The sequence below is a fragment of the Pieris rapae genome, chromosome 19 (genome assembly GCF_905147795.1).
Source record: "Pieris rapae chromosome 19, ilPieRapa1.1, whole genome shotgun sequence".
NCBI lineage: Eukaryota > Metazoa > Arthropoda > Insecta > Lepidoptera > Pieridae > Pieris > Pieris rapae.
In genome coordinates, this window is record NC_059527.1 from 2274006 (window position 1) to 2294694 (window position 20689).

Below are 20689 nucleotides of genomic sequence, written 5' to 3' on the forward strand. Positions count from 1 at the left end.
TTTCCTTATACGTTTAAATATATGTTTCTAATATTGTATTTTAGTTTTGCTTAGAGAATAAGAAACATACACCGTTAATTTAACATCGCGAAAATATTTATTTCAAAGTACCGTTTGTAAGTTTAAAGTTTGAGCGACAAATTAATTCTTCTCCTTAACATTCGAAGCCTCATTTTTCTATCCATTGTTAGTACATTGCATTTCAAACCTAAACCTATATATTCCGTCTCTTTTGCACTCTCGTAAACCCGTATTTGTACATGAGAAGGCCATGTGTAGGCTTCTATTCACACATTCCAACATTCGTCATCCCTTACTATCATATGCGCGACAGCTTAGTCAGACTAAGAGGGAAAACATGCGCAGTGTCACTGACTCAGTGCTGATACAACCACGTCCAAAGTCTGTCGTCACGTGGTACATGCAAGTGGCCAACGAAACACAAAAACGAACGAACTATACGAAATTTATTATTGTAAATTTATTGATAAAATCGATTAAATCTCGATTTCAGTGTGTAGATCAACTTCGTACTTTGTGAAGTGTGTGTGAGTGAACTTTACGGAGTCCCGTTGGCCGGTCATAGTAAGTTACTCATATTTGTGTAGGTGTAAGAATTTTATTTGTTATATTTGAACAGACCCAGCATGATACTTATTAATGCATGAAATAACCATAACACAGTTATGTTATTAAAACCTGTGACGAGCCATTATCTAATACATAGTTTTAATTAATCTAAAGCTTGATTCCCACTGTAAATGAACTTGTAATCTTGAAAACTTCGTAAGCTAGTAGCGGTGTGCTATTTGTAATAGTCGAAACTGGGAGTTCATTGGTCAAAGGCTTTGTTATATTTTAATTGAATCATTTGAGATGCGTTATGAAGTTCTATATTGACTGTTGTTCAGTCGATAGTACTTTCTTCCAAAGCTTCCTTATTGTAAAGTACTCTTATGATTATTATTTAAAATGTTCTAAAGTATAAAGATGCTTATTAGACAAATCAATTTTTGTGTCCGTCATCTCTTTAAGTTATAACCTCTGAAATATAAGTAGATAATTGGCCTTCCCAACTTAACTCAATTTATTATTAATATTTCACCGATCCTGGTTTGATTTTCAGTTTCATTCCAGGGTTAATAGCATTCGACCCAGTGATCAATTATCTCCTATACTCAGTAGGAGCTTTTTGTATTTTAAGTGTTTAATAATTCAGAATGGTTTTAAAACAATAATTTAAATTATATAATTTTATTTTAAATACCTAATTATTTTTTTCGTTCTCTAAGGTTAAATTAGAAACAAAAAATTCTGAAAGCATAAAATTTTAATTAGCGGAAGTATATGAATTTCATTAATTTTAGTTTGGCCTTAGAATGCAATTCTAATTGTTATTTACGAAAATTCCAAAGACTTTCTACTAATAACAATTATATTAATTAACAATTGCTGCATAAGACATGCTAACGCCCAAACCCAATAACCTATCTCAATCCATTTTTTTCCATCTGAATTCTGATATAGACGTCTTAATCCAATTATATATAGATAAAAGTGTGCCAATAACCAATCCACGGATTGTAATAGCCATCTGTCGAAACAAGCTATCCATGGTAGGACGGATCGGTCTATGTGGATAGAACTTTGTATGAAAATGACAGTTCACCTGTGCCAATATCCAATAACTTGAGATTTTATCTTACATCAGTTTTTAAAATATTTAAAAAGCTATTTGATATGTTTTAATATGATTTGTCCGGTTTTATTTACTTTATTTGGTTATCAAATATGAGTATAAAGAGCGAAGAGATTGCATTCTATCCGTCGCCAAAAATGGATGGTCTTCGTAGGGTTTGTTTATTGGGATGCAGATCGATCGACTGTCACTATCGTATTATTTTCTGATCAAGTGAGTCAAAATTGAATTGTACTAAAATAAATAAAATTGCATTCCTCATATTTCGTTCTTTTGTACCTGCATATATTATTGTAGTGTACATACTAAGTAATCAATTGGTCATTCTAACAGCACAGCCGTTTTTAATGCTATTGTCTTAAAAAATATATTGTATTTTGACATATGTGAAAGATCCGTTTCTAAATGAAATTATATAAACCTAATCTTCATATAAACGGTCTCGTATAATTCAATCTCAATTCAATCTAATACATCATTCATCGTAACGGATGATGAATCCGGTTTCTTGACCCAAGAGGCTAAACTGCGATCTTAAAAAAGCTAAAACAATACGCGATAATGACCTTTCGATGAGTCAACGCCTGATATAAAACGAAATATTTAAAATGTAGCTATACAGTTTATATTAGGTTGTAATATGTCTAGACGCCTTTATATAGTCCCTTTTTAAGAAGGAAATGATTTGACACTGCCCTGCTACCCTGCTTCTGCGCCACAGATCTAATCACGTACGTCGCCTTTTGAGAATTGGTAGGCACTTTTCTTGAATGAGAAGTCATATAAGACTTATAGGAAGTATGCGTTAACTAATAAGCTAGCGGTAATCTTTTGTTTAATAATTCAAACAAAGAAAAGTCACTTACGACAAAATAAAGTTTTAAGAGACACACATACAAACTAACGCATTCTTAAAATTTGTTAAAGTGTGTTATTAATATGCAAAAGGCGTAAATTGAAAGTTAGTCCTTCTGAGAACAACAATTTCGTCCCGAAGGGGTCAGAAGACTGATAATTTTCGTTATTTTCAACATAAATATGAATAGGTTTTAACCCTTGAAAGATAGTCTGCGTAAAAATTACGCATGCGTTTTCGAAAAATTGCTCTCACTTTCTAATTATCGCGAATCCATAGCTGTGCGTTTAGGACATTTCATTCGTCGTTGGGAGCTGCCACGTGCCGTAAGTGTCAATGAGGTAAGTGCCACCGATTTTGAAATATAACGACCGCGTGAGTCAAAATTACGCATGATTATCTTTATCGTGACTTTTATGATTTTGGCTTATATGACAGTTTTATTGTGTTTTGTAACTTTTAATACTTTATATCATAACTAATATTGTTATTTCATTTTTAAAGATATTGAGGCAAATATATAACACAATGGGGAGTACCAATTTAAACGAACACGAAATCCTGGCCGCTCTTATGCAAAGTGATGATGCTTTCGTGTGAGGACACCGACAGTAAAGTAGCGGACCACGACAGTGAGTCAGATGTGTCAGTGATCAGAGTGAGATGAAGTGCAGAGTAACACAGAAGAAGGGTTTGTAGACGAGATACAAGAAGAACAGCCGACGCCAAGCGGAAGTAATATCTTAGAAGAGCAAAGCAGTACTGTGCAACCAGTCTCCACATCGGCCTTTCGTAGGATCGTAGCCTTTCAACAGAGGACAATTGGTTTACCTCAATCCCTTTGGCAACAAGATTGCTCCAAGAACCTTATAAAATAACCATTGTGGGAACCATACGATCAAACAAACGTGAGATATCGGAAGAGCTAAAAAACAGTCGCTCCAGGCTAGTGGGGACATCTATGTTTTGTTTTGACTGAACCCTTACTCTCGTCTCCTACAAACCGAAACCGGCAAAAATGGTTTATTTGTGAGGAGAATGCTACTAAACGAAGCTACTGGCAAACCAGAAATGATAATATATTATAATCAAACAAAAGGTGGCGTTGACACGCTAGACCAAATGTGTTCTCTGATGTCCTGTAGTAGAAGACAAATAGATGGCCTATGGCTTTATTCTTTGGAATTTGCCTGCCTTAACATTGCCTGCATTAATGCATATGTAATTTACAGCCATAATGTTAATCGTAAAGGAGAAAAGCCTCTGAGTCGCAAAAGATTTATGAAAAATCTTAGCTTGGGACTGTCTTCTTTGTTTATGCGTAGACGTTTAGAAGTACCTATTTTGAAGAGATATTTGTGAGATAAAATCTCTGATATGTTGCCAATTAAAGTGCCTGATACATCCGAAGACTATAGCAATGAGCCAGTAGCAAAAAAAAGGATTTATCGTTCTTTTTGCCCTTCTAAAAAAAGGAGAAAGGCAAATGCGTCCTGCAAAAAATGTAAAAAAGTTATATGTCGTGAGCATAATACTGATATGTGCCAAAGCTGTTTGTAACTTACTTTTATGTAAATGTATGTTCCTAAATTATAAGAAAAGCTTACTGTTGATTTTCTAGTTAAAATGAGTCTGATTATTAGAATAAAAAATAAGTTTTCATTAGGGAGAGTAAGTGTTATACTATTTTATTGATTTATAGAAGACGTTTAAAGTTTTGTTTATTTTTTAAATACAAATAAAGAAGTTTAACAAATTATCTGCATTATTAATTAATGTAATATATGAGTATATATAATAACATAGAATTTATTAAAATAAACTATTAAACCTAAACCTACAACTAATTCAAATTCATGCGTAAATTTTACGCATGATTATCTTTTCCGTATTACAAAATATGATTATCTTTCTAGGGTTAAAACATGGTAAGTTAATTGGCACATTGAAAAGTTCTTCGATCTCGTAGGATTAAATATATTTTATTCTATTCGCTTTAACCTAGAAAGTATTTTAAAATTAAAACAATGAATTATGTTTTAGTAGGTTTGTGAGGTTTCCCACAAGTATGTTCATACAGTTATTGTATATGTTGAACATATAAATAACGGTATTACATATGTTATTTAACTGTTCCAACAAACTCTTAATATTTGAAAAATTAGATTAGAATTGTAATAAAAATTAGAACAGATTTAGTAATTAGCTTGGTCAAAAGTTAAATTATTTATTCCAATTAAACCACCTAAAATGTCACTTTTGAGCGTTTAATAAAATATAAACATGATTCTAGTTGTCTCTGCCAAAAGGTTTCGTGTGGAGAAGAATGGGCAAGTTAGTACACACTTCTTTTTTCTACGGAGGTCGTGCGTTCGAATCATGGTTGTGCACCAATGGAATTGCCATTCTATGCTTTGAATTAGCACAGTGAAGGTATGCATAGTGAGGGCACCAGCATGTCACAAACTTAAAATTCGATGAGTCGGACAGGAAAATGATCAAAGGAACGGATGCAATCTGTGGCCAAGATCATAAAGGGTTATAGCGGCACTGCAGTATTAGGTTGTATGAAAAGGTCGGAGGATAACATAGAAAAAAAAACTTTTTTTTTTATAAAAATGATTTAAGTATCGAATAATTATTTGTTATTTATTATTCGCCTTCGAGAGCAATACAACTAATATAGTCGTACAATTTTTCAATAATATTTTTATAGTACGATTTGTTTTAAGCCTTAAACCTTTCGGCAGCAGTTTCGGCAATTACGTCTTCATGAGCGCAAAATTATGATGTAAAAGTTCTCAATTCATATATTTTTAGGTACAAGTAATTTATTTCTGTTATGCTTGGAGATTTTACAGACATATATGAACACCATTAACAGTCAGTGGTGGTAATAATAAATGTGTAGTTTCAGTAAATTTAGATGTCCACTACATAAGTGTAATTTAATTAAAATTTATATAATTTTATCATATTATATTCGCGGTACGGTCGTAGCTAATAACTGTTGCCACGATGCTTACAACCTAACCTATTCTATATTGTTTTTGTATATTTAAATAGTAAAGTATTATTTGACATTTGACATTCGAAATAAATATATTCACTTTTCGAGTCTATTAATTTTATTATAACAGAGACACTCTTTTCTGGTCGATTCTTCAATGTATCTAAAGTGAATGTTTTCATACTGTACAGTGGTCGCTTAAAACAGACAATTAACAACGTAACATGTTGTCTTTGAGAATCCACAGACTACATAGAAATTTGCGAAATTTGTTGCAAATTAAGCGAATGGTCACATATATCAAACTTTCACCTTATCGCATTAAAATCTTCAAACTGCATTTACCGTATTAAATTTTTCACTTTTTAATTAAGATTTTATTTGCCGATACGTTTCTATATACTTGTTTGGGCAAAATAATAGTTACACTTCATGCGCACAATGTTAAACCGTACATGGCTTTCATGTTTTATCTATAAGTTAAAAGAAATCCCTCTATTCGAGTTCAGATAACTGTAATCTAGCGTTTAAATTAGAAAATAATGTAAAGTGCATAAAAACTAAATCAAAGAGATTTATTAATAAACGCACTGTATAGAAGATTTATAATTGGCCCATGTTGTTATGTATATATTCATCTATTTTTGTATTGTCCTGTGAATCTTCTTATGAATAAATAAATAAATAAATATGTATTAATTAGGTAGTACATTTATTTGTAAGAAGAGTTATAATGGCAAAAAATCAAGGGGCTCTAAATTAACTACTACATATTATCTTTTTCAACTTACCACATTCTGAAATATAAGTTAAATATTTGTCTAAAGATATTTATGGAATATTTGTCTTTTTGACTTTGGAGACATTCAATACATTTTAAATCACGTCAATCATTAAGTATAAAATGATCTTGATTCAACTAATAATAATATATCCGCCATTTTGTATGTCCATAGGTAGTTTAATAGTAAAACTTTGTGTTTTTTCGGGTTCATACAGATACATAGACTCGTTTGAGAGAATTTATATATTTTATTATCCTATCCTTAGATATGTATTATAATTGGCACTGTTGGTCCAGTGACTTCTGGGTAGACCAATGGACCTTCTATGTGCGCATTTAGTACTCGCTCAAACGGTTAAGGAAGATATCGTGAGAAAACAGCATGTATCAAATAAAAAAAAAACGACGACTTCGATCATACAGACCGCTGATATTTAACTATGAAATAAAAACGATCAATGAAATGGAGGTAATCTTAGGCCATATAGGGGTAGTACTTGTAGCATCATTGGATTGTTATCATTAAAATATATATTTTTAGAGGAATTCTACTTCTTCAGGTGCCATTTGAAAAAGCTCCCGTACAAAACCACGACTTCTTTCTACCAGCCCGTTTCTTGCCTTGAGTTTTACCTATCGTTAAGCTGACGTAAACGAATACATTCTTCAAAACTCGATGATTTCGCTAAATTCGTGTACCGCTTAGCGTATTACCTACCGTAGCCAAACTGTTCTTATGAATTTGCATCGCATCACCGCTTGTAACATTACAACATTTGTTATGTGATTTACTTGAACTGTAAATGTACATATTGTAACAATTGCTACATAACTAAAGTATGTACAGTCTGAAAGGGCTTGTTGAAAAGAAACATTTTTAATGAAGCTTTTTAAAATCGCGTTGTTGATTTCATATTCACTTAATTCGTGCCCGTCATCTAATCGCTTCGCTAATCCACCTCTAATTACTAGTATAATACTGTATTATGAAATTATATATCTTAGCATAGGATAGGATACTCTGATAACAAAATACGCATTGTTGAATAAGGGACTGGGAAGGTTATAGGTAGTTATATATTGGCATATAGTTTGGTGTTTTTAATAATAGCTAGCTAGGAATAAATAATTTGTATATTATTGAAAAATGAGATAGTGACTCGTTATACCTTTTCCTTCACAAATAATTAATTACTTACATTCTGAAAATACGCTTCACGCGATGATTGTTATCAGTATAAGTTAAACATAAGGCTATATATATGCACATTGTAATCTCTCAACAATGACTCAGTATGCTCGTAGGACGAGCAGAATAGTGTCATGGTAATTTGAGGCTCCAGAAAGTTGTCGAACACCTGCACATTATTATGTATTAAGCCGCAGGTGTTTGCGCGTATCATCAGATGATAAGATGTATAATCATCATCATAACATCATAAATTGTTTTATAATTCTTTACAAGGTAGATGTGTAAACAAGTGTAGGAGGATTAGGTATGTATTTATTTATTAAGGAAACAAAATAGCATGTACATACTACATCTCTTTACAATAACAAAAAAAATAAAATATAAAATATCAACTGACAAAAAATAAGCAAAATAAAACAAAAGTTATAAATCAGGAGACCGACAAACATACTAATTGCTATAATAAAGAAGATAGATACAAGGACAATAATAGTTTTGACATATTCTTAAATAAAACAGTAAAGGAGTGAGAAATGGGTCGATACCAGTGGCAGAATTCAAAGTAGAACACACGTTCTAAAAAGTTATCAGGGTTGAACTTTCCTGCCTCGTTTCATTACCGTGCCGTGTCAAAATTTCATCAGCATCACCTTGATGACTGAAAGTCTTCCACGGTCCGCTTCACAAGACAATTTCTTTGCGAGCTGTGGAATCGACTCCCGGTGGAATTTTCGCTGAGATAAAAGATCTGCAACTGTTTCAAAAAACATCAAAGGCCAGCAAATCACCCACTCGAATGTCCATGGGCTGTTTTGACTTTTTTGGCGTCGTGTAAACAAATCCTGCAATTAAAGAGTACCCTCTTTTTAAGCGATCCTTTTTTATTGAAAAAAAAATTTCATTGTGTAAGATTACTTAAATGGTTTATTAAAGTAATTATACGTTTTAGTTAATATCAATATAATAATTACAATTTGATATCACTTACATTACTTCGAAACCTTGATTAGCTTTAAACCTATTTGAAAAAGTCATTTATATTTATACATTTGATTCGACTTTTGTCTCTGAAAGTTGGAATCCAGTTGTATCACTCTAATATGTCAATACCATGTTTTTGATATACGAAGGCCACAGTTTTCGGTTATAGGTAAGAGCCTTGTACATAGAAATACCCATTCAGGCTTGAGAATCGAGCGCAAGCCTGAGAAATAGTTTTCTTAGAAAGATCAACGATAGTTTGTGCCATAAGCTCTGACCGCTTGCGGTAAACGCCTCCTAGGGAATTTGTATCTCCCACATGAGGAGTTATAATGGCAAAATAATATGACAATCACGTTTCCATTGGTATTCGGTGAATGGCCTCCGATGCGTTAGCTAATAATATACAAACAATAATGCAAGGTTGCATATAGTGCGTCACCTTCACGCTTATCGCTTGTGGGACGTTTGACTAAAACCTTAATTTTTATAATTGCGGAAAGTAACGAACTTATTAAGTACTTGTTGCTCCACGCGAAAACAGATATTTACCATAAAGAAGAGGCATTAGTATCGTAACACTTACGGAATAATTCACTGGAAAAAAGAAATTATATATTCCACATAGAGACAAATAAACATCGATATAATTAGTCTAATTACACTCTCTTACATCTCTTTTCGTCTTTTTCTGACAAAATTTGTTTACGCCGTGATAAAAAGAGACAGAGAGAATTTAGTAGTTCAGTTAACATAAAGTGAGTCTCTGGCTTGTTTGCACTCTGTTCTATTTATAAAAAGAACGTTCTAAAGAACAATTCACGAGCTAAAATGACGCGACTGAATAAATTTTATTAACATATATCTGTGAAATTAATGTAAGTACCAAATAGAAAAAAGTAAAAAACAGGATATATACAAAATTATAAATGTAGATTGCTCAGGAATGGTATAAATCGTAAACCAATACAACATATGTATTCATAAAGGCACTATAAAAATCCAGTAGCTACTAATTTTTCCCTCATCACTGTAACCTACAAATTATACGATGTCGTCAAGCACTGAAACGCGCATCAAAGTTTAAAACTATCACTAACAAACTATACCTTGACTAAATTAGTGAACAATACACAAGCATTTCAGTAAAAAAAATTACGAAACCGAATACGAATTAAGTTGTTATAATATGTACTAATTAAATACACACCGAATACAGTTGCAAAAATGTTACTTCTTTCGTAGTGTCTTTACAAAAGCCTAAGAAAAGGGAAAAAGTAGCATTAGACCCGTTTAGAATATGCCTTCGAAGTTTTTTGGAAGTCTCTAATGTGGTAATAGTTTACGAAGGTGGCATTATATATTTTAGTTTTTATGTTTTTTTCTCATGTAAGTAATTCTCACATGTGAATAAACTTCTTTGAACTCGACCACTTAGTCTATCCCTCTACAAGTTTTTGACTTTAGCCACAGATCAGTCGAGGATTTCTTAAGGTCTTCCAGAAAACATAGTACGTTGATGTTTTGATTATTATATTTATTTTTGAAACAGACATTTTACGCTACGTTATGCGTAAGTTAACATATAATTTGCATTAGTGGGTCGTGGTTCTTTCAATGTGATTGAACAATGGATGACAACTGAAAGTGTAAGCTTTCTTTGTTGATAAAAACTTACAATATGTACGAGAAAAATCATACATGCCATTTTCTCATTTATTGATTTGATTTTTAGTGTTCCTACATCTAGTTATATACAATACATATTAACACGTACGTCTAAACTTTAAAGTAGCCTGAATGGCAGAATCTTCACGGATTAAGTTGGAACGTGCATAAAGGGCAATTCTTAAAGTTGCCTATTGCAGATGGTTTAGATACACATTCAAACTAGAAACAAAAACTTACCATTAAAAAATCTATACATCTCAGCGATCTGTTTAAGAGATCACACACTCCATACACTAACAAACCCGGACTCACCTAAGAACAGACGTTTTTGTGTGTGATTTTGTTTGGCCAACGCTTCTTTGCATCTTGGGCCCCCCTTCCTTTATAATAAAATTTGTTCATTTTCACGTGTACACACACACACACACAGTTTTAGAGTTGCAGCCAATTCACAAAAACAAATGAATGCAATATACTACATAAGGGTACCAAAGAGTTCTAAAATTGAAATTAAAAAAACTTTTCACTAGCAATGTTTCTAATTGGCCAGTTCTAACATTTTCAGTGTTATCTACGTACATGCGCACACACACCCTCATATTCATACATACTTAGTGTCTTATAAAACTTGTCTCAAAAAACTGTTTTACCTCGGAATTATTGTTATCTAGTTACCCACAACACAAGGACTCCCTATCTATTGTGGGAGTCCCCACGATAGATGATATCACAACCTATTTGTCATTCATAAAGTTTCTAAATGTATTTAAAACGGTACAGTATCAATTATTTTAAACCGACTTAAAAAGATCAGTTTCATCTATATAAGTGAAATAGTTGATATTGGATAATATTTACCTAAGTATGAGTAAACAAGGCTTTCAAACAAGCAGTTGTTGAGATCTGGGCGTGTTTTTATGTTTGCACTAGTTATGAATATTCAATTACTGTCGGAATCCAATGCCTAAGTTTAAATTTAAGCAATTTAAGTAGTAGCTAAGTTTTCTCCAATCAATTACAATTTTCTCTCTATGTGTTTAAATTTCGTATAAAGAGAAGCTTGGTAATGCATATTATGGCGCGGTTAATACATATATATTGCGGCGGATAAATATATTTAGTATTTAATATAGTATTAGTTTTTTCCTTAATTTAAAATTACACAATATAGTGCCATAAAGTATGATATTGGAATACGAAGCCCATAGTTATCAATGTACAGAGAGTCAAAGTTCTGTGACAAGACTGATTAAGTATTTGTCTATGATTGCATTAATCTCATTACGTAAAAACTTACATGGAGACAGAACCAATAGGATATCTGTTAAATGATTCGTTTTGCCGTCTCAATGTCACTTCTAGCAAAAAAAACATATTTAAGCACTATTAATATAGTTAATAACATTTACGCAGATAGTTTTGCGGAAACATTATATTTCTAAATGTAATAAACACAATTCTCATAATTAAATTTAACCTTAAACAAAGCGGAAGTAGCCATAGTCAGTTTCCGCTAAACCGGGGTTCACCCATCAAATATGAACAAAAGTGCATTTTGATTTTAGAACATGTTTTCCAGTCGATTGGGTAATCACAAAACGTAATGTCATTTAAATTTCGAAAGTCATAGATAATGGTTATGTCCAAATTAAAGCAACGATAATATAAACTTTGCTTTCTTCTGGTTTTTTTATTTGTGACTTATAGATAAAATACATGTTATAGGTCCTTCTGTTCACCAGTCCTTGCAATATTACCTTTACCATAAAAGTTTTTTTGCATTCAGAAAGAAAACCCTATGCAGAAAAGTGGTATTGCACACTTAAAAAAAATGCTCGTTATTTTTATTTACTATATCATTTTATGAAATAGTGAAAGGTTCAACCTTAACAATTACAATTAATTTCTTTATTTTTTATTTGTATAATTATTATAAGCTTTTACCTAAACACCTAAACAGCTACCATCGGGCCTACTTGTCCGCTAAGACTGAGCTTAGGTATTTTGCTGTTTGCTTTCTCTTCCTCATCGTATTTTTCATATCATCATCATTTACATAGGTAATAAATGGGCCATGCCCCGTTAAGGCTTGTGTTAACGGTTCTGTCAGCTTTAAAACCTTGGATTCTATTCTTTGTTCTGTGCATCCCGTATACGAACAGTTTATTCATAAAGTTTTCCGTTTAAAAAGGAAATTAGAAGTTATTAGAAATTAGAAGAAGGATTCTTTTGCCTTTTTATCAGCTCTTTCGACTTTGCGAAGACTTCTGGAATGAGTTGGCTTCTGATTAAGTAACACATTATGTCTTATGAATTGAAAATTAACTTTCTAAATGAATAAACCCAATATTTACATATATTAACGGGACAATTTAACAACGCCGTGTTATTCTCACGAAGACAATAGGTGGATATATTTTTGTTTGTTTGTTTTCGCACGATTTGTGACCTCGACATGCGGACAATAGCCAATATAGCTACAAATTAATTGAATACTTTATCTCAATTAATTCATATATGTTTAAAATATCTTGCTTTTTAGTTATAAGTGTGAAAAGCAAATATTTCATTTTGTCCTTGTTTTATGCGATACTACTGTTTAAAGTTAAAAAGTCTAGATAAGAAAAAACTTCGAGGTTATTACAGCTTTGACTTTTGTAATTTTTTTTTAGTTTTACTACGTAGTAGTAGTACTAGTAGAGCTTTAGTTATACACCAGGTAACCACTGTGTAGTTATTACTACATATATACTACAATGAGCAGTGTTGGCTTAACTACTTATTAAACAAATCACCATGAAACACATACAGAAATCTGAGGCCTTAGTTGTCATGGGCTCGCCTTTTTAAATTCATAAGCCTAAAGCCTGTCGTGACAACATTAAGAAAGAGACGAGTGAGTACTACAAATATTATCTTCCAAATCTATTAACACATCCTCTCTACGACCGCTCTCCAACAAGGTCACTTTACATATTTGTATATGAATATAGTAATTTATAGTGCATGTGGTAACACTAAGGCACGCGCAACAACTGCGCAAGAGCCGTCGAAACGGAACGAGCATTGTTTCATGTTATCAGGATGATCCAGAGATTAGATGCGACCCTAATTCGAACCGGTCTTGCTTTTATGTTAGGAGGCAGGTATAATTTGGCGTTGTTTATTTCTTGTGTTGCTGCAATTTCCAATCCTTATTTCTTTGCAATCGTCTGTTAATCGTAGTGAGTTTTTTTTTGTAGATGATTGTTATTTAAAATTGTTTCTGTAAATAGTTTTTTAACACATAGTATTTATTAAAGTATTTAAATATAGTTTAATTTGAATTTGATAATACAAAGATGCAATTTCCAATCCTTATTTCTTTGATATCGGCTGTTAATCGTAGTGAGTTTTTTTTGTAGATGATTTTTATTTAAAATTGTTTCTGTAAATAGTTTTTTAACACATAGTATTTATTAAAGTATTTAAATATAGTTTGATTTGAATTTGATAATACAAAGACATATACACACGAAACTATTTATTGTAGGTAAAAAAGGCTAAAATTGTATTACTTCCGGGCCGATTTTATCATAATATTATATCATAATAATAAGTTATTTTTTATCTCAATTACGCTTTGAAATTCTGTCTGGATATATTCAATTGATGTCTTACGGTGTTCTGAAAACTACAAAATAACTTAAATAATTCAGTTCTTTTGAAAAACGCAAAATTTTATTTTATAACGATAGACATAACAATCGTAAATTTCTAAATAAAGAACGCAATAGGGAAGAAAAATTTGCCATTACCTTTTTGGACGGATTATACGTGATCCACAATTCGTCTCAACCAGAAAAGACAGGAAGGATTTCCTTTAAAGAGATTATAGAGAATTATTCAGGCAAATTAAACCCTAACTACAAACAAATTGTCAAAACTTAAAAGCATTAAGTTTTAGGTAGGTAGAAAATCTTATCTCATCAGGATTTTAAGAGGATGCAAAAAAGCTATCAGGGAAGATGGAAGATCTTAATCAAGGCAGATTACTGTTGGATGCAGTTGTCAAATTGGAGTGGAAAAAATGTATTAAAAAGTATTTCCGTAGTCACCTGCAATAACAACGTTTCCATGAAAAAATAACATTCATTCATAATTCAAGTCATTTTCGAAATTAGCACACAAAAAACAATATACGCAAAAAACTCAAATATTTTTTCGCAGACTTGTGAATCTAATGGCGACGTGATTTTTAGATCTCTAATGCCCGTGAGTTATTAAATAGAGTGTTCTCATATTCTGCAATTTGTATTAACAGTAAAAACGAACGGTAATTCGTTACCAAGATCAAATACGATACGCTTATTCAATTTCACTGATAAACAGCATAAAGTAGACTGCATTAACGATTCGACGCAATTTTATATTCAATCAGTTTATACCAATAGGTAATTGGGTTTGTAGGTCTGTTTTGCGTTAAACGGAACGTTTTTATGGGAATAGACTAATTACAACAATGTCAAGATTTACAGTGCAAAGAATTTACGTATAATTAAAAAGGGCTGGTGGTTAGGGTTTAAATTTTAACTTTAACTTGTTACTGAATATGTTATGTTATGTTAACAGGTATAGTAGTTATTTACGAAAAAGTACTGAAAATTTTATCACTGCTTGATCTATATAAATGTAGTTTTATTTGATTAACCGTTAAAACTTAATATAAAAAGCTATTCAGTAAATTTATAGTCATTGAAATCAATAATTGAAAGTCATGTTCACATCAATACGTGAATATGTCATAAATTGCTATATCTACCCATATTGTATGTCACAGTTTTCTCACGTTTCAAAGAGTAAAATTAACACAACAAGAATAAACATACTTCATTGAAGTCCAATATCCAAGGAAGTTGGTTTTGAACGTCTTTTTATGAGACAATCCTCCAAATGACTTGATTTTCGATAATGTAGTCTGAAGTATGCTTCGTTATACGGACTTTCTCTCTTTAGATGTAACTGTCACAGAACAAAAAAAGTTAGATTTAATAACACACAAGCGTAGAGTATTTATAATATTTTTGACCTACATAGTTATAATAGTAATGAATATAGATAAAAAGAAAACTAAAAAAAATTCGTCCCTGAAGCATTTCTTGCTGTTTTGTTAGTTACTTCCATTCGTTGGTTGAGGAAAGCAATAACTCTGGGGTCACCGGTACCAGGTGCCAATTTAAATCTTTGATTAGCGTATGTATACTTGAACCCCACTACGCTTTACTCCAAAGGAAGCTAAAACAATGATTTTTTATAGAACAGGGGGCAAACGGGCAGGAGGCTCACCTGATGTTAACTGATACCGAGCCCATGGACATTCTCAATGCCATAGGGCTCGCTAGTGCGTTACCGGCCTTTTAAGAATTACGCTCTTTTCTTGAAGGACGGAAATACTTCAGTGGGCAGCTGGTTCCACAAAGTGGTGATTTGGGCAAAAACTGCCTTGAAAAACGCGCAGTTGTGGAACGGAAGACTGAATGTAGAATGAAGAATGTATTTTAGCCGTTTATTATTTTCCGCCTGCTCTGCGGCCACGCCAGCTTTTGTCCTTGTCCGAGAAACTAAAATAGCCTAACATAATAAAGACCATCTTGCAAGGGAACCAAAAACTTTATTTTGGAATTTGACCCTCACTGGTATTAATTCCAATTTCCTGCGTGTATAAGATAATTGACAAGTATACCTTTGCACTTGCAGTACCTCATCAGAAGTTAGTATGTAAGTATATCTAAAGATCAAACAGGCCGGGTAATTTTCATATTTTAAAAATTATCACGCAGCCGCCATTCAAGGCCAACGTTCCGTTATAAGGAACGCATACCGAGTCAACTGTTATTTAGAGTAACAGTCTGCAACATTTATTAAAACTGAAACTCATTCTAAAACGTATCTCATGTTCTATTAAGCACATGTCACACAGAGTTATGTTTTATTCATGAGACAATATTTGTTGATGAATCAGACTTGTATTTTAGAACGTAATTATGTCACCATATTGCCTACACGTCAAACAAAACGGCAAAATTCATAGCGAAAATTGGTTTCATATGTATCTAAATTTTATGTCCAAGCACGACTTAGAATCCGGACATTTACACCTTTGAAAGGTAAAAATACAGATAAATTTAAATTGCAATAAAATAGTTATTTCTAGAAGTCCCGTAATTTGACACTGGGGCAGAACATTGGTATCCGTTTCTTTCAGAGCAACTATAGTATTATAGAGCTGAATCCTGGATAATACGAAGATCTGAAAAGTGAAAAATAGATGTTCTGGAAATGTCCTGTTGCAGGCGGATATTTAGGATTTTCTGAACAGTTAAGGAAACTAACGTGTCCTAAAGGTGATTACAGAATAAAAAATAAAAAATTGTCTTTCGACACTTTGTAACCAACATCCAAATTTTTTTTGGACAGGTAACCCGTAGAGAAAGTTTAGAAAAACTTATCGTGGTTAAGTTTAGAACCAGACCACGAAATCGATCCCCTTGTCGCTGGACTTATCAAGTCTTATCACTCAGGCGTAGATGCTTACCGAAGTGATAAGTGATAAGTGGAGAAAATTGTGCGGCCATTATCACCTTCTGAAATGAACAGTGAAACTTAAGAAGAAGCTATGTGACTTTATCTACTGGAAACTTTATTATTTCATCCAAAATAGAACCATGGACGTCCAGCAACCAGAATCCAAAAGATCATTGAGTAGGAAGGGCTCGAAAAGCCACATATCAACATTTCATAATTTATTTAGACGAATGACTCATACCGTATAAAATATACAAAACACGCAATAAATTAAACTGTATTGGAATTGTGAGTAAAATAATAAATACTATTAATAAAGAATTAAATAATATGTCATTGACATTGACTATTTACTTTGGATTACTCATGAATGTGTATGTAACACGTTTAATAATAAAAAAACATATTTTTCACTATGGTATTTATGCTGTAACATACACGAGTTATTAATGTAATAAATATACGATTGTGTGCGTAAAAGAAATTTAATTATAACACGTAGAGTAAGAACAAAATTATCCCTTAATACATATCGTTATGATACGATCATCATTTAAAAACATTACGATAGTGTAAGTACTATGTTTTAATTAGTTCGCCATTAGGATCCAGACGTTCCAATTGCCGTACCCCACAGGACTGTATCTGTTGATCTAATACGAACCTTATACCACAGAGTTAAGGTTGGTTTTAGACTTGAATCTACATTAACCGTCAGATGACAATCAGAATGCACGTCACGAATATCCGAGTTCCGCATTGGCTTGCAAGGATTATCTTGACTTTCAATGTTACTTGGGTTACAATTCCAAGCGTTCGTCACCATTCACATTAATGGAGAAATTCGTGCAAATACTTCATAGTTTGTAGAGGCAACAATTATCTTTTTATCGGATTACCTAATACATATATATATATATATATATATGTATATATAATACATAAAAATATATCTCATAACTAACCTTAAAATTTAATTATTAAAAAATATTATTAAAAGGAGTCCCTTTAGGTAAGGTTCCCCCTTTGAATAGCTAGCTGCCAGCTCTTCGTTCTCCTGTGATGTCGACTAACTTTTTTGATAATTCCCTAAAAAGCCTTAACGCGCTAGGACCCCACGGACCGAGGGTCTCGACACCGAATGGGACAAAATCATATTCAGAGCCTAGACCCCTGTATTTGCAGACTCTAGCTTTTTCAGCCGCATCACAAGCCGTACCAGCTCTGTTGTTGGTTCCATGAAGATTGGAAGGGGCCAGTGTGTCGACCCATCTTCCATATAATGTATATATAATGTCAAACGATATTTAGCAAACTTGTCGGTAACAGACCTGCGAGCCCTCTGGGATTAAGAGTATGGACACTCTCAATCTGTTTCTATTCTATAAAAAAGGTCACAATGAACTTCTTCCTAACGATTCTGGAGCGTTAAAGTACTTTCACTTTAAAAACCGTAGTAAAATCTCTTTATGAATATAAACATACTGCGAGAATCTAATTTGTATACATCGAGTATAAATAAGAATACGTTTTGCATGTAATTGCCGTCGCCGATCGTTCCGGGCGCTTTCTTCGTCACAATCAAGGTTATTTTCTCTCATAATCAAAGCCTCGGCTTTCGATCTTTTTTCCTGGTAACGTATAAATTGTAGGTAGCTAATTTTATATATTTTTCTCACGCACATAAGGATTATATACTAATATGCGTAGAATACATGATTTGTATTTTTTTATGTAATAAACTTAACATACTATATTAGAGTGAGTTTTAATAAGAAACATAGGCTATTATTGTTTAAAACATTTTAAAAGACTAAATAATAGATAAATATAATTAGATATAGTTAATACACTATAACAAAATACCATAATATGTATGTGTTAATTTAAGACAAGCTGTAATGATAATATTTATCTACAAAAAATAATACCATTCAAGAGCTTACAAACATTTGTTCGTTATATATAAAGATAAAAATATTATTTTTATTATTATCTTATAGAGCAGATTTTACGACTAAAACTTAAAATTTCGGTACTGGGCCACGCTACATTTTGTGACTCTGGGAACAAACCCATTTTAACCACAGTCGAAAAACTGTTTACAAATACAGTTCGGTTCACTTCAAAACAGTTATGTCTATTACCACACTATTACAGTTAGTCGTTCCACGGTATGGCTAGTGATTGAACATATTATGGGGTTGGCTTACGGTTTGTGACAGTTGATTTAACGAACGCATTTAATAGTTTTACCCCATTTAATTCAAACTAAAATAGTCTTATATCTGTTTACCGACATCGAATTAAAGCTATTTTATCGCCGACGTTGAGCGCGGCGACCGAATCAAGATGTTCCGTAACGAAAAAACCTAACACACGATGACGTGGTACGGCCGGTGCAGCCACTACGCGTTAGAGTGAGACAGACTTTATAGGCGTGTTAGTCTGAGTCTGGCAGAGTGGTCGATTGAATTTATATCAAAGAAAAAAAACTGAATTAGTAAATAAATATTTATAATTGCATAAAATCCACACGTTTTTTTTATTGTTCACGTTGTTAATCTATATGCATGATGTTGTTGGAGTTGTGGCTTCTTCTAAATGTCGTAAGTGAATAATTGTCTACAAATTTATGCAAGTTACTTTCCAGTTTGTTGTCGTTAAATATTGGAATAGAAAAAGAGCTAAACGGGCAGGAGTATCTGATATTTTTTAGTGACATGAATACCATGAATGCTCTCAATGCTAGACGGGTTGCAAGTGCGTTCTCAGCCTTTAACGAAAATAGGATAATAACATATTCCACTGTGTTAATTGTAATTCCCAATTTAATCTTAATTACTTATGAACATCTTATTCAATACTTTATTTAAATACGTTTTTAGCTTAGTTTAAAACTGTGAAGTTTTTAGCAGTTCTAATGGTGTAAGATAAGTTGCAACAAATATGTTCGTTGACAACCCTGTGTTTTAGTACTTGGTTTCAGGTTTACGATTTCCGAGACATGTTCTCTACGTGACATGGCTTAGTCATTCGCCAATCCTTAAGCTTACCTTTAGCTATTTAGATCTAGGCTATATGGACGTTGGCATCATTTTGGCTGCTGTGAACTCAAGTTATTGTTATGTTTCGGTTACCGTAACATAACGGTCACCTAACCTTTCGTTGTTTTGAATTTTTTTGAAACATTTGAATTTAATTGACAACTATGTTACAATTTAATATATATATAATAATTTTAATGAATAGAGAGAAAGAAGTAATGAAACGTATAAACCATTTCATTAATTGTCAGACAAAAATAATTGTCTAAAAAAATGGCCATAATTCAAGTACCACATACCTAATGATGATTAGATTAAGTTCATGTCATTATGTGTAACATTAGTAGGTACACGACCCGCGACGGAGTGAGGCCTCCCCCGAATTCCCCTTTAATCTCATCTTCAACAATTTACAATCCTTACCCGTTTGGTGGGCGTCCCCAGTTTTTTCTTGCCACTTCTTCTTTTTCGTTTTTCTAATTTCGTTAACATTTTTTTATATTCAGTACATTCGTTATAATGCCAGAACATCAAAAGCTTGTATGTCGAAATATAATACGATTTCGTTTAACGTAAATTTTCGGGTAACTTTGAATTATAGACAGTTGCCAATAATAAGTCACGCTATAAACAATGTCTGGGAAAAGAGATATCATTCGGTGGCAGAATGGCTCTCTCACGAGGTTACAACAGGTCAAGGTATTTGTGTCATCACTCATATTATAATATAACTAATTATTAAATTAAATTACTGTTTTTGAGATCGGAAACCTGTAACTCAACTGAGTACAGGAGATTCTGGATATAAAGTCTAAATATCACATAGTTCCTACGGATTTGTTATGTACGAAATGTTAGCACGCTTATTATTAAAAAGTTTATTTG

General features: G+C 32.5%; 1 protein-coding gene across 2 annotated transcripts in view; it reads left to right on the plus strand.

Annotated features, from left to right (window-relative positions):
* Positions 1-366: 366 nt before the first annotated feature.
* Positions 367-20689, plus strand: part of LOC110997737 (ATP-binding cassette sub-family G member 8) — a 44544-nt gene continuing 24221 nt past the window's right edge. For both annotated transcript variants that reach the window (XM_022266027.2, XM_022266028.2), the window contains exon 1: positions 367-585. The gene's annotated coding sequence lies outside the window, so the exon portion shown is untranslated. The remainder of the gene's footprint in view (positions 586-20689) is intronic.